Genomic DNA, 15,597 nt, shown 5'->3' on the forward strand with positions numbered 1-15,597 from the left:
TTACCAAATCCAATGGATGTGTCATGATGATGGGAACGAGTGTTGTTGGGGGGGAGAGGGGGGGTGGGGGGTGGGGTTGAATGGGACCTCACATATATATTTTTAATGTAATATTATTACAAAGTCAATAAAAAAAAACTGAAAAAAAAGAAGTAAAACATAAAACATAGGACTATATAACACACTGAACCATATTTTAGATGATAGAGTATAGTTTACAGTACAAGAATGTTCTTTTATGAATCAAAATAAACAACACTAATACAAGCTGTTAAAATTAGGGTGAAATTACATTAGGAAAAATAAACCTAACATAAGCTATGAAGGATAATAAATAGTATTGTTTCAATTTTTCATTAATTATAACAAAAATAATGACTTAAAAATTTAGTAAAATTACAAAAAAGTAGCAATTGTAGCAAATGTTTCACACAAATGCAAGGTGTTCATGATGGGGTAGTTTATGGAAATATGCATTTTATTCATGATTGGCCTATAAACACACATTTCTAATAATTATTTTACAAAGTAGCCAAAATATGCAATCAGTTGATAATTTTTTTCATGGAATATACTCTCTCTCGCTTCACTGGGTGTCTAATCCAATTTCACTCAACTTAAAACCTTATTCAGGGATGCAGACTTGGCCCAGTGGTTAGGGCATCCATCTACCACATGAAAGGTCCGCGGTTCAAACCCTGGGCCTCCTTGACCCATGTGGAGCTGGCCCACACACAGTGCTGATGCACGCAAGGAGTGCCGTGGCATGCAGGGGTGTCCCCCACATAGGGGAGCCCCCATGTGTAAGTAGTATGCCCCATAAGGAGAGCCGCCCAGTGCAAAAGAAACTGCAGCCTGCCCAGGAATGGTGCCGCACACCAGGAGAGCTGACACAAGACGACACAACAAAAAGAAACAGATTTCCATGCCGTTGACAACAACAGAAGTGGACAAAGAAGAACACGCAGCAAATAGACACAGAGAACAGACAACTGGGGTGTGGGGGGGGAAGGGGAAGGGGAGAGAAATAAATAAATCTTTTTAAAAAAACCATATCTTTTTAAAAAAAAAACCTTATTCAAAATTCTGAAGTGGCTTTATAGTTTTATAAAGGTAGGTTTTCCACTGAAAAGAAGTACATCAAACCTGATTTACCCTGATTTTATTTGTATATATTTATTCATCAATTTGTTTGTTTGCTAGCTTTTTTAAATATTCATTTTGCATTACATAAAATTATTTAGATTCCTCCCAGGAAATTTTTCTATACAAATGTGTGGTAATGATGTAGATTAAATTTTCTGAAAATTGTTTGATGAATTCTTAATGAATGTTGATCTTTGTCATTAAAAAGAAAAATAATTAAGGTGCTACACATAACTACCATGGAAAGTGATGTTCAAATAAAATAATAAAGTGAAAAAATTAAAAAACAGCATATATATCTTTTTGGAAGTTTTCCAACAAAATACATGTTTCCAACTTAGAATGACAAGCTGGAACTATTATTCAGATTAAATATCCAGTCTAATTATTTCTTAAAAATTTTATAACTCCTAATTTAGAAACCCCTAATCTGCAAAATTCATTATCATTACTTCAAATTATATTTGACATGGTGATTGTGGTTATGAAGGTATTTCTCACTCAAGAGTACTTCAGCAAAGCCCAAAAACCCAGTGGGTAATGTTGGCTTCATAGAATGAGTTAGGTAGTATTTCCTCCTCTTTAATATTTTGGAAGTGTTTCAACAGGGTTGGTATTAATTCTTCTTGGAATGATTGGTAGACTTCACCTATGATCCATCTTATCCTTGGCTTTCTTTATGGGGAGTTTTTTGATGACTAACACAATCTCTTTTAATTGTTCTGCTAATGAATTCTGTTTCTTCTAGAGTCGGTGTAGGTTGTTCCTTCTGTTTCTAGGAATTTTCCCATTTTGTCTAGTTTGTCTAATTTATTGCTCATAATATTCTCTTCTGATACTTTTCATTTCTGTGGGAGCAGTAGTAATGCCCTCTCACATTTCTGATTTTGCTTATTTGCTTCTTTTTTTTTCACTTTCTCAGTCTAGTTGTCAATTTTATTGATCTCACAAAGAACCAATACTTAGTCTTCTTAATTCTATTGTCATTTTCTCTATTTCAGTTACTTATGTTCTAGTCTTTATTTATTTCCGTAGTCCATAGATCATTCCAATTATATTTTTCCCATGCTTCTCCACATTTTAACAGCCTGCAATAATGACACACATTTGGGGATGTAAATTTCCCTCTCAACCTTGCCTTTACCTCATCTCATTAAGTTTTGATTTGTTGGGATCTCTTTTACATTCATCTCAAAATATTTACTGATTCACCTTTCAATTTTTTCTTTGCTGCACTGGTTTTTTTAAAAACGCATTGTTTACCAACTCTATATTGGTGATTTTTCCATTTCTCTGCCCTTTATTGCTTTCCAGCATCATTTCATTATAGTTATAGAAAGTGATTTGCATAATCTCAATCATTTAAAAATTTATTGAGACTTGTTTAGTCACCCAACACGTGGGCTAAGCTGGAGAATGATCTATGTGCTCATGAGAAGAATATATATAGCTTCCATTTCATTGTTGTTGTAATGGTTTGACTATATTTATTTTGTGGTAATACTGGTCTAAAGAAATGAGTTGAAAATTATCCCTTCCTGTTTCAATTTTTGGAAAAGTGTGTCCCAATGTTGTATTTTTTCTGTAAATATTTTGTTTAGTCACAAATTAAGACATATGTTCCTGCAGTCTTTGTAGTGGGAAGGTTTTAATTTACAATTTCAATTTATATAGTGGAAGTATGGGTATCCAAGCAATCCATTGTATCTTGAATGACTTCTGGTAGTTAGGTCTTTGAAGAAAGTTCTATATTTCACTTAATTTGTCCTAATCAGTGGCAAAGATTGTTTTTGTCATTCAATTCCTACCCTTTTAATAACTGCAGAATCTGTTGGGATGGCAAGTTTTTTCATCCAAATTTTTGATAATTTATCTCTTCTTTGTTCTTATTCCATCTGCCTGGAAATTTAAACATTTTATTTATTATCTAAGTGCACTAGCTTTAAAGTCATTGGTTTTATATCATAACTGATAGATTTTTACGCTGGCCCTTTTCATTTGCTTTTTCTCTGCTGTTTATTTTTCTTGAATTTGTTCCTATTTTTCTGCTTGCTACACTTAATACTGTAGTCACTAACTTGAAATGTTTCTTTTTTCCTAGTGTAGGTGTTTACTGCCATAAATTTCTCCTAATCACTTCCTTAGAACTTGCCCCTACAAATTTTTAATTTAATTTAATTAAGTACAAAACTATTTTAATTTCCATTTTTATTTCTCTTTTGACCCATGAGTTCTTTAGCAGTGAATTAGTTTCAATACTTGAAGTCTGTCATGGTATAGTTCCCATATGGAGTCCTAATTTCAATCTATTATCATCAGAAACCAGATGTTGTATGATTTGAATTCTATTGAATTTGTTTAAAAATATTGTTTATACTAGTATATTTTCCATTTGGACTTGTAAATAGATGTGCATACATCTATTTTTATATAGAGTATTTTATAAATGAAAATTAGGTCAAGTGGTTGATAGTGCTGTTCAAATCTTCTATACCATTGCTGATTTTCTTGTCTACCCCCCCCCTCTCTAAACAATCTAAGAACCTTACAAGTTTATTTTTTCATTATTCTGCTCTTGGATTTTATGTTTCACTACACATTTTTGCCATATATTATTAATCTGTACCGTGTTGATACATTTATTTAAATACAAAATGATATTTTAAAGAGATTGAATAATAAGAAAAAAGTCTTATGTAATTCCCAATATGTCACCATTTCATGTTCTTTATGTTAATCTATGCTCTGCTCTTCCATTATTATCCTTCTGATTGCATAATTTCCTTTACTATTTATTCTTGTCTTGGATTGCTTTTGATGAGTTATCCTTTTTGTGAGGAAATAGATTATTTATTTTACTTTTTTGTTTTCACTTCTCCTTAGAAGTCTCTAATTATTAGAATATTGAGCCACTTGAGGTTCTTCCATTGAACACTTAAACTACATTCTCTTTCCCACTGTGTTTCATTTTAGATACATTCTATTACTATTTCAAATTCACTAATCTTTATTTCTTCAATGCTGCCATTATTTCCATCTGGTGTATTCCTATCACATATTTTATTTTTAAAACACTAGAAGTGTGATTTTATATCTTGCAACTTTCAAATTATATTTTTGTCCATTATTGATAACTTGTATATTTGACAAGGGAGCAAACAATTTATTGGGGAAAACATAATCTATTACTTAAATGGTACAAGGAACAACTGGATAGCCAAATACAAAATAATGCAATAACAATTCTACTTCACACCATATACAAAAATTAACTCAAAATGGATCGTAGCCCTAAATCTAAGGGATAAGCTATTTAAAATCTTTGAAGAAAACATTAGGGTAAATATCTTTAGGTTTGTGTTAGACAATGGTTTGATAAACACGAGAGCTATGACGTGTATCAACAGAAAATATAGTTAAATTGTCTGTTTCAGACATCAAGAAATTGGGAAAAAATTATAGAATAAGAGAATCATAGAAGAGAAATATTTGCAAAAATTATAGCATTTATATATACACATATATACATATTTCTATATAAATAATGTATCTGGTAAGTTAATTGTAATTAGAATATAAAATATTACAATCATCAATAAAATTTTATAAAAATGATTAAAATGGGTAAATACACATTTTATTTTGGGGTGATGAAAGTATTTGGGAATTAGTACTGATGATTGCATATCCTTCTGAATCTAATAAAACCCCTGACCTGTACACTTTAAAAGTGGATTTTATGGTATGTGAATTATATTTCAGTAAAACTTTTAAAAGGAATGTATCCTATTGATATACTGCCATAGGTGTGCAGTGGCAAAGTGGGTGATACAGGAATATACCTTGGATCACTTCTTGTAGCTGTAAAAACCTGAAGTCAATTAAATAATATGATTTGAAAAACTATAGTATATCAAAAAGAGAATACATTAAGATATTTAAGCTCTCCTGCAAAGAAGCAGCTGGGCAGCGTTGGAGATTCTCCAGGACCAGGCTGTTTTGGTATTTTTGCAGGGCAGGAAGTGTCTGGACATTGATTTGGTGGGAAGGTGCTGCAGGGAACTCCTCACATTTGCTGGGTTTCCTCATCCTTCACTGCCTCATTTCTGTGTGAATTGATTTTGGCTACCTACACTATCCCTTTTCCCCTACATCTTGATATCCTCCATCATCTACTGTCTCTCCTATATTCCACCTCCCTTTCTTTGATCCACAAAGTATCGAACTCTTAATTTCTAATACCTTTGTTTTGTTTTCTGTCTGCTATCCACTCTTGAAACTATTACCTTTCTTTTCTCTTTCCCTCTCTCACAAAAATACTAGCTTTTTAATTCATACGATATTCCTCCCATATTCAGTCGACTACCTCATTATAGGTACTATACCTACTGTTATAACTCTACACAACTTACATGAATCTAATATTCATCCTCCCAGATCTCATATTGTTGCTCTGTTAACATTTATCACCAATACTACTTTACACTTTTTCCTTGCCTTTCCCTGGCCCTAATATTCTCCTTTAAAGTGAACTCAATCAGCAATAAGAAATTAGAATAAGAAGAACAAAGTGACAAAGAGAAGATATAACATTTACACAAAAACAGCAGCTAATTAATCCCCAAGACTAGACAAAGAAGCTAAGGAACTGATTAAACCCATCAAGATAAAATGATGACCAGACAGAAACAAAAATCTACAAACCAAACCAGTAATCAGGAAAACATGGCTGAATCTAATGAACAAACTAAAAATCAGGAAGGGGAGCAGAACTTCGCACAAGTAATGAAAGATCTCAGAACATTTATCACCAACAAATTTAATGAAGTAAAGGAAGAGGTTAACAACATGAAGACAACACTGAGAGGGGAAATTGCAGACATACGCAAAAAGATAACAGATATGATGGGAATGAACACCACAGTTCAATAAATCAAAAACACACTTGCAGCAAATATCAGCAGACTAGAAGAGGCAGAGCAGAGAATTAGTGATGTGGAAGACAGTACATCGGAAATCAAACAGATAGGACTTAAGGACCTGAATGATAATGCAAAACGCTCAAACATACGTATTATAGGCATTCCAGAAGGAGAAGAGAAGGGAAAGGGGTCAGAAGGATTGTTGCAGGAAATAATGGCTGAAAACTTCCCAAATCTACTGAAAGAGACAGATGTACATATCCAAGAAGCACAGCGCACTCCAATCATCATAAACCCCAACAGGCCCACCCCAAGACATATACTTGTCAAATTATCCAATGCTCAAGACAAAGAGAAAATTCTAAAAGCAGTAAGAGAAAAGAAAACCATCACATACAAGAGAAGCTCCATAAGATTAAGTGCTGATTTCTCATCTGAAACCATGGAGGCAAGAAGGCAGTGGTATGATATAGTCAAGGTACTAAAGGAAAAAAAATTCCAACCAAGAATACTCTATCCAGCTAAACTAGCATTCAAAAATGATGGAGAGTTCAAAATATTCACAGATAAACAGAAACTGAAAGAGTATGCCAACAAGAAACCTCCCCTTCAAGAAATTCTAAAGGGATTTCTGCAGGAAGAAAGGAAAAAACAGGACAGGCAGAGTTGGAGGAGAGTGTAAGAGCAACAAAAAAGATAAAAAGAGAAGGGGGAAGAAAAGCAAACAAAATATGACAAACACAAGTCCAATTAAAATATGTCTAACACAAATAAGTCCTTGAAAGTAACAACAATGAATGTCAATGGATTAAACTCACCTATCAAAAGATTCAGACTGGGACATTGGATAAGGAAACATGACCCATCTATATGCTGTCTACAAGAGACACATCTTAGATCCAGAGACTCATGGAGGTTGAACGTGAATTGTTGGAAAACAATCATACAAGCAAACAATAACCAAAAAAAGGCAGGAGTACCTATATTAATATCAGACAAAATAGACTTTAAATGTGAAACAATTGTGAGAGACAAGGATACTACATTTTAGTGAAAGGGACAATCTGTCAAGAAGATCAAGCAATCATACATATTTATGCTCCTAACAAGGGCACCTCTAAATACGTGAGGCAAATGCTGGAAAAACTAAGTGAAAGAATAGATGCATCTACTATTATAGTGGGGGATTTTAATACACCACGATCAACTCTGGACAGAACATCTCAAAAGAGAATCACTAAAGAAACAAAACATTTGAACAGTATATTAGAGGAGCTGGATCTAATAGACATATATAGATCATTACACCCAAACACAGCAGGATATACATTTTTGTCAAGCACACATGGATCATTCTCCAAGGTAGACCATATGCTAGGCCACAAAGAAAGGCTTAATGAATTTATAAAGATAGAAATCATACAAAATAATATCTCTGACCACAGTGGAGTGAAGCTGGAAATTTGCAAGGGTCAGAGGCCCAGATTTCACACCATGATTTGGAAATTAAACAGCACACTCTTAGAAAAACAGTGAGTCAAAGAGGAAATCTCAAAATAAATCAACGACTACCTTGAGACAAATGATAATGATAACACAACATACCAAAATTTATGGGATACAGCACAAGCAGTACTGAGAGGAAAATTTATAGCCATAAATTCATATATCAAAAAAGAAGAGCAAAAATTGAAGAACTAACTGCACATTTGGAGGAATTAGTTAAAAAAAAAACAAAGTAATCCCACAGGAAGAAGAAGGAAGGAAATAACAAAGATAAGAGCAGAACTAAATGAAATAGAAAATAAGAAAGCACTTGAAAAGATAAACAAGATGAAGCGCTGGTTTTTTGAGATCAACAAAATTGACAAACCTTTAGTGAGACAAACAAAGAAAAAAAGAGAGAAGATGCAAATACATAAAATAAGAAATGAGAAAGGCGATATCACCACTAACCCCACAGAAATAAAGACTATCATAAGAGGATACTTTAAAAAACTATATTCCAACAAAAATGACAATTCAGAGGGAATGGACAAATTCCTAGAAACACATAAGCAGCCCATTTTGATGAAAGAAGAAATTAATGATCTCAACAAACCAATCACAAGTAAAGAGATAGAATCCATCATTAAAAACCTCCCAACTAAGAAGAGCCCAGGGCCAGACGGCTTCACAGGTGAATTCTACAAAACATTTTGGAAAGAACTAACACCAATCCTGCTGAAACTCTTCCAAAAAATCGAAACAGAAGGAACACTGCCTAATTCCTTCTATGATGCCAACATTACCCTAGTACCAAAGCCAAACAAAGACACCACAAGAAAGGAAAATTACAGACCAATTTCTCTAATGAACCTAGATGCAAAAATACTTAACAAAATACTTGCTAATCGTATTCAACAACACATTAAACGAATTATACACCATGACCAAGTGGGATTTATCCCAGGTATGCAAGGATGGTTCAACATAAGAAAATCAATCAATGTAATACACCATATAAACAGATTGAGAGAAAAAAAACCACATGATTATATCTATAGATGCAGAAAAGGCATTTGACAAAATACAGCACCCTTTCTTGAGAAAAACACTCCAAAAGATCGGAATACAAGGAAATTTTTTGAACATGATAAAAAGTATATATGAAAAACCTACAGCCAACATTGTTTACAATGGAGAAATCCTAAAATCCTTCCCTCTAAAGTCAGGAACAAGACAAGGATGCCCATTGTCTCCCCTTCTATTTAACATTGTCTTAGAACTACTTGTTCGAGCACTGAGGCAAGAACCAGATATAAAAGGCATTCAAATTGGAAAGGAAGAAGTCAAAATTTCATTATTCGCAGATGACATGATCCTATACATAGAAAACCCTGAGAGATCTACAACAAAGCTTCTGGAACTCATAAATGAGTTTACTAAAGTCACAGGTTATAAGATCAATGTGCAAAAATCAGTAGCATTTCTGTACACCAATAATGAGCAAGATCAGGAGGAAATCAAGAAACAAATACCATTTACAATAGTCAATAAAAAAATCAAATATTTAGGAATAAATTTAACTAAAGATATAAAAAACTTATACACTGAGAACTATACAGGACAGTTCAAGGAAATCAAAGAAGACCTAAATAAATGGAAGAATATTCCTTGTTCATGGATAGGAAGACTAAATATTATTAAGATGTCTATCCTACCAAAACTGATCTACACATTCAATGCAATCCCAATAAAAATCAACACAGCCTTCTTTAAGGAACTAGAAAAACTAACTGAAATTTATTTGGAAAGGAAAGAGGCCCTGAATAGCCAAAGACATATTGAAAAAGAAAAACGATATTGGAGGAATCACACTACCTGACTTCAAAACATACTACAAAGCTACAGTAGTGAAAACAGCATGGTATTGGCATAAGGAGAGACACACAGACCAGTGGAATCGAACTGAAAGAACTGATATAGAACCTCATATATATAGCCATATAATATTCGATAAAGCCACCAACCCTCTCAACTAGGAGAGAAGGGCCTATTCAACAAATGGTGCCTGGAGAACTGGATAGCCATATGTAGAAGAATGAAAGAGGATTACCATCTCACACCTTATACAAAGATCAACTCAAGATGGATCAAAGACCTAAATATAAGAGCCAAGACCATAAAGACCTTGGAAAGCAGTGTAGGGAAACATCTACAGGACCTTGTAATAGGAAATGGCTTCATGAATATCACATCAAAATCATCAGCAGCAAAAGAACTAATAGATAAATGGGACTTCCTCAAAATTAAAGCCTTTTGCACCTCAAAGGAGTTTGTCAAGAAAGTAAAAAGGGAACCCACACAATGGGAGAAAATATTTGACAACCATATATCTGATAAGAGACTTATAACTTGCATATATAAAGAACTCCTATATCTTGAAAATAAAAAGATAAACAACCCATTTAAAAAATGGGAAAAAGATTTAAACAGACACTTCTCCAAAGAAGAAATACAAATGGCTAAAAAGCACATGAAAAAATGCTCCAAATCTCTAGCTATCAGGGAAATGCAAATCAAAACTACAATGAGATACCATCTTACTCCCATAAGATTGGCAGCCATGAAAAAAACAGGAGAATACAAATGCTGGAGAGGATGTGAAGAAATGGGAACACTCATCCACTGCTGGTGGGAATGCAGAAGGATAAAACCATTCTGAAGGACAGTTTGGCAGTTTCTCAAAAAACTAACCATACATTTGCCATATGACCCAGCAATACCACTGCTGGGTATATACCCAGCACAACTGAAAACAAGGACACAAACCGATATATGCACACCAATGTTCATAGCAGCATTGTTCACTATTGCCAAAAGTTGGAATCAACCCAAATGCCCATCAACAGATGAGTGGATCAATAAAATGTGGTATATACATACAATGGAATACTACTCGGCTGTAAGAACAAATACACTACAAACACACGTGAAAACATGGATGAATCTTGAGAACCTTATGCTGAGTGAAGCAACCCAGGCATTGAAGGACAAATACTACATGACCTCAATGATATGAAATAAGCAAGCTGCCTCAGAGAGCTAGAGACTGGAAGATAGGCTTACAGGAAATCAGGGGGTGGAGGAAGGATGTGAGCCAAAATCTGCAGGGGTGGAATCTATGATGAGCTGGCAGTAAGTATAAGCACAAAGAAGAGATAAAATGGGGGCAAGGGGTTGCCTTTGGGTGGGGCTTTGTGGGTTTGAAGGGGGCTGGGGATGGGCGGATGGGTAATAGTGCCCAAAAAATTGGGGGGAGGGAGGGGCAACATACAAACATAGGAGAGTGTCAGGTGTTGGTTGAGAGTAAAATGCTGAGAAAATCGTATCAAAATATAATTAAGAAGGTTATCTGTTTAGGATGCTCAGAGGGGATGGTCTGACACGGGGACCGACTCCTGGGGAATGTCTGAATGCTCATTTTGCCAAGGTGGGTTGTACCATTGGATAGAGACCCAAGTAGTGAGAGTGGGGGTGGACCCACATCCTGGGGAGGACTAATGCCATCAAAAAAGAGGGAACTGTATCTCTCGAGAGAAAGGATGGCTCCCAGGGCATTAGGGCAGTTGACCAAGTCAGGCCCTGAACACTGTTGCAAGTATCTCTGGACGTGACTCCTTGGGAAATGGAGATTGGCTGTTGCTGTGGGCCCCAAGGGAAGAGGAAAATGGATGTTGAATGGATGGAATCAAGATAAATGTGGGGGTAAGAGAGGAGTTTCACGAGAATATACAAGGATGGATATAAAACATGTAATATTACACCAAAAACATATAGGGGATGACAAACTAATAATGTAAACCATAATGTAAAAAATAGGATAACTAAAAATTTACAAAACTGTATATCCTAAAGTATGGACCACAATGTAAGCACAGATGTCACCTTGTTTGAAAGCTATTGTCTCAGAGTCTGTACATCAGTTTCAGTAAATATGATATGAATAAGTTAAGAATATCGCTGTGGAAGGGAAAAGATTTTATGGTGGATGTGTGGGAGTACTGTATATTGTATATATGAATTACTGTGATCTAGGGCTCTTGTGAAGAGAAGCTCAATAATTAGGAAAAAAGAAAAAGAAAAAGATAGGATGTAGAATTTTTCCAAATCAATACGTATTCTATATCTAACCTTTAAACCCATTGCTATATTCCATTTTACTAGTAAGGGATCCTGACATTATATTGGGCTTCATTTTTCAGGAAGCTTTGGATCACAGAGTGGTTCAACAATGGCAGCAGAGGAATACTGGTATAGGAAGTTATTGACAGGTGATATATGGTTGACAGGCAGTTATACAGGGCATATGTCCAGGGTGCATGGTAATGTTTGGATATACTCATAGTGGAAACAATTAAAAACAACAGCTGGGGGGGGGGTACTGGGTTCCTGGCCGGGGATGCTCTGTCGTGGTCCCTAGGGTAGCAGCAGCAGTCCCCCAGGTGCAACGGTAAGGACCAGGAAGGAATGAGGGTCCAACAGTAAGCCCCTGCTACTAATGACTATGCTTGTGAGCCTATACACCTGAAATAAGAACAAGGCCTAGAGCAGCACTATGCCTGGGAGTTTCCTCCTGACAGCCTTCATGTTACTCAAATGTGGCCAGTCTCTAAGACAAACTCAGCATGTAAATGCAATGTATTCCCCCCAGCGTGGGACATGACACCCGGGGATGAGCCTACCTGGCACCGAGGGATCACTACCAAATACCAGCTAATGATGCAACTAGAAAATGACCTTGAATTAAAGGTTCAACGTGGACCAGCAGAATATCCCTGTCTACATATAATAACAGGAGTTTAAAATGCTGTTTGACCTAATGTTAGGGGAAAATGGAAGGGAGAAATGAGTTTATATGGCTATGAGTCTCTAAAAAGGAGTCTGGAGGTTGTCAGAAGAATTGCCTTTATGCACATCTGAGCAGAGTCTCAGAGACAGATAAAGTAGATACAACCCCAGGTATTGGTTCTTTTGAGGGCTAAAGAGACCCACAGGCTCTATGGTCATGGCAGATGGGGTTCACTGCCATGTCAGTTGGCCCTTCTTTGGAGCTGGTGTTTCTCCGTGATGGAGCTGGACACAGATGGGATCTCTTTTCACAAGACTTTCATGCTACCTTACTGGAATTGTAGTTGATCCTGGTGTTTAAGATATATCTAGGGGATTTGAATCTCTGGACTGACAATATGATAGCCAGGCCCTGAGCCTCAACAGACTTAACTCCTACACTCTGATTTATTGGACTTACCCACTCAGCTAACATGGAGTTGAAGAATGTCAACCACCACACCATGGAGCCTAGAGTGCCTACAACTGAAAGCAGGAGGATTGCATCCAGTATCCATGTGGAATCTAAGCCTCCTCTTGACATAGATATGCAATGGACACAACCAATCCAAGGTCCACAGAGAAAATGTGGCATTGGTGTGGGAAAAGTGGCCATGGTGGCTGCTGGGTGTGGGGAATGAGAGGAAGAGATGAGATGTGGAGGCGTTTTCAGGACTTGGAGTTGTCCTGGGTGGTGCTTCAGGGACAACTACCAGACATTGTAGATCCTTCCAGGGCCCACTGGATGGAATGTAGGAGAGTATGGGCTATGATGTGGACCATTGACCATGAGGTGCAGCGATGCCCAGAGATATACTTACCAAATGCAATGGATGTGTTATGATGATGGGAGAGAGTGTTGCTGTGGGGGGAGTGGTGGAGTGGGCACGGTGTGGTTGAATGGGTCCTTATATTTTTTGAATGTAATATTTTTAAAAAATGAATTAAAAAAATTTTTTTAAAAAGAGCCAACCTCAAAAAAAATAAAAATAAAAATCAAAGAAATGAAATGGAAAAAAAAAAAGATATTTAAAAAGTATGAACTATATTCATGTGTACTATATGGGAAAATAATACAGTTATAATTGTTTCAATATATTTTCCCACTGGTAATATTACCTGCATCAGGTTTACAATGACTTTAATTATTTTCCTACATTGGGTCATATTTTCCTAATTCATTTCATCTTGGGTAATTTTTTTTATCCCACCCCCTTGTTGCTTTTTGTGTGCTATCTGCTCTCTGTGTCCATTTGCTGTGCATTCTTCTGTCTATTTATTTTTATTTCCCCTCCCCCCTTGCAGCTTGCTTGCTGTCTGATTTCTGTGTCCATTCACTGTGCACGCTTCTGTGTTTTTGCTTGTCTCCCGTTTTTGTTGCATCACCTTGATGAGTCAGCTCTCCGTGGGGTGCTTGCAGGCCAGGCGGTGCTCTGTGGCATGCAGGTGAGCCTGCCTTCACAAGGAGGCCCAGGATGTGAACCCAGGGCCTCCCATATGGTACATGGAAGCCCAACTGATTGAGCCACAGCCGCTTCCCCATGCTGGGTAATTTTTTATTGAATGGTGAATTTTATCATTTTAAATCCTGGATATTATTATGTTCATATAAATACTCTTGACCTTTGTTATTTGACTCAGTTATGTTACTTAGAAAAAGTTTGAGCCTTTGGGGCCTTGCTTTAAAGATATTTAAAGGTGGGTAGGAGCAGTGGTCATCAGTCTAGTTTTTCCCACTATCAAGGCAATATATTCCTGTGTACTGTAACCAATACCCCAAGTGTCTTTGTATTTTCCAGTCTGACTCTTGGTAACAGGGACAATTCCTGGATGTGTATGTTAGTAATTGATTGCTATTCATACTATTTTTTAGAGTTTCTCTTCCCAGCCTTAGGGAGTTTTCTTACACTGATGTACTGAGCAATAATTGACCACGTACCTGATAGGAAGCCTTTCTAGATTCCCAGGATTTAACCTCTGTGCAGCTCTTTACTCTCTGATACTCATTCTTATGAAGTTTCAATTTCTTGACCTCTCCATACTCTAACTTTATTTCTTCATCTCAGTGAGTCTGACAGCTTCTACCTGGTACCGGCAACCTAAGCCATGGGCTGGATAGTCTATCAAGGCAGAAACTGGAGGAAGCATAGGGATCACCTCATTTTCATCTCTTCTCTCATGTATTATTGTCCTCAATTGCTTCATTACCAATGTCATGAGAAACTCTATTTCAGATATTTGTGCCATATTTTAGGGAGGTATAAACCTATTCCTTGTTATTCCATCTTTGGCAGATAGATTCTATTTCAAATTCAACTTTAATGAAATAATATATTATGTTTAACTGGTATGGTACTTTTGTTATTTTATCTTATGAAACATCATTTTTGGTCAGTTATTATATTCCATATATTCAACAGTAATTATCATGAAATATTTGCTACTTTTAAAATTAGTAATTAGCGAACCCTTAATATGAAGAAATATATCTTGCAAGGTAAAGTATTATTAAATATTATGGATCAGAAAGGTAGACTGTACAAAGAATGAATCTCAAAAATAATATAGCATATAAACAAATTTAGAAGTTTACAGATTAAGTCATGTTTAAATACAGTTTTGTACATATATTAATATCACTTAGTGAGTGTAGATTATTTTCTGCAGAGAATAATGTATAATCTTCAGTGATCACAGTTAAAGCTTTCTGAAATTTCTTTTAATGATTTCAGATTATCTTTATTTTAGAATTTATTGTTAATTTTTTATCTTAGCTTCTATCAAAACCATTAAAACCAGTTTTTAGAAAACCAGTAAGCAATAAATTTTTACACAACAAAAACTCCATTTTAGAAAATATGACAAAAAGGAAAATGTGAGAAAATAATATTGTATTTTTAAAAAGAGGTGGAAGAAATCATTTCAGATATAATAATTATCAGTAGCTGATATATTGAGTTTTACAGGCAAAAGACAATATTTTCACATAATATTTTAAAAGAGAAATGTAGCATATGATAGGTTGTTAGCAATACAAGGAAATGAAAATTTTGAAAGTCCCTGAGGAAAATGGTAACTCAGGCAAATAAAGATAAAACAATAGTCAAAGTATATCATGCCCAGTTATGACATCAAGAAAAATTTATTCTTAAGATAG

This window comes from Dasypus novemcinctus, chromosome 22 (assembly GCF_030445035.2).
Source record: "Dasypus novemcinctus isolate mDasNov1 chromosome 22, mDasNov1.1.hap2, whole genome shotgun sequence".
NCBI lineage: Eukaryota > Metazoa > Chordata > Mammalia > Cingulata > Dasypodidae > Dasypus > Dasypus novemcinctus.